The 832-nt window shown below is 51.4% G+C and overlaps 4 non-coding genes across 4 annotated transcripts; all 4 read left to right on the forward strand.

The window, feature by feature from the left end:
* Positions 1-164: 164 nt before the first annotated feature.
* Positions 165-237, forward strand: Pmar_PMAR014822. The gene has a single exon. It is a non-coding gene; the product is annotated as a tRNA-Lys (tRNA).
* A 96-nt stretch (positions 238-333) lies between these two features.
* Pmar_PMAR014823 lies at positions 334-406 on the forward strand. The gene has a single exon. It is a non-coding gene; the product is annotated as a tRNA-Lys (tRNA).
* A 97-nt stretch (positions 407-503) lies between these two features.
* Positions 504-576, forward strand: Pmar_PMAR014824. Its single transcript has one exon. It is a non-coding gene; the product is annotated as a tRNA-Lys (tRNA).
* Positions 577-686: 110 nt separating this feature from the next.
* On the forward strand, positions 687-759 carry Pmar_PMAR014825. Its single transcript has one exon. It is a non-coding gene; the product is annotated as a tRNA-Lys (tRNA).
* The last annotated feature ends 73 nt before the right edge of the window (positions 760-832 follow it).

Genomic DNA, 832 nt, shown 5'->3' on the forward strand with positions numbered 1-832 from the left:
GGTAGCTCAGTCGGCAGAGCGCGTGCCTTTTAAGCCCGCGGCCGCGGGTTCGAACCCCGCCCGAGGTGCGCATACATCAATAAGTGGTTTTTAGTCTATGGTTTACTGGAAATTGCCTTGAAAGAGTTTAGGGGTCCATTTTTACTAGGTCAAGTGCTGTATTCGCCTCGGTAGCTCAGTCGGCAGAGCGCGTGCCTTTTAAGCCCGTGGCCGCGGGTTCGAGGCCCGTCCGATGTGCGCATACATCAATAAGTGGTTTTTAGTCTATGGTTTACTGGAAATTGCCTTGGAAGAGTTTAGGGGTCCATTTTTACTAGGTCAAGTGCTGCATTCGCCTCGGTAGCTCAGTCGGCAGAGCGCGTGCCTTTTAAGCCCGTGGCCGCGGGTTCGAGCCCCGCCCGAGGTGCGCATATATCATCAAGCGGTTTTCAGTCTATGGTTCACTGGGAATTGTCTTGGAAGAGTGTAACGGTCTATCTTTTACTAGTTTAAGTGCTGCATTCGCCTCGGTAGCTCAGTCGGCAGAGCGCGTGCCTTTTAAGCCCGTGGCCGCGGGTTCGAGCTCTGCCCGAGGTGCGCATACATGATGTATGATACATCATCAAGTGGTTTTTAGTCTATGGTTTACTGGAAATTGCCTTGAAAGAGTTTATAGGTCCATTTTTACTAGGACAAATGCTGCATTCGCCTCGGTAGCTCAGTCGGCAGAGCGCGTGCCTTTTAAGCCCGTGGCCGCGGGTTCGAGCTCCGCCCGAGGTGCGCATACATCATTAAGTGGTTTTTAGTCTATGGTTTACTGGAAATTGCCTGAAAGAGTTTATAGGTCCATTTT

Source organism: Perkinsus marinus (assembly GCF_000006405.1).
Source record: "Perkinsus marinus ATCC 50983 genomic scaffold scf_1104296947078, whole genome shotgun sequence".
NCBI classification, from domain to species: domain Eukaryota; phylum Perkinsozoa; order Perkinsida; family Perkinsidae; genus Perkinsus; species Perkinsus marinus.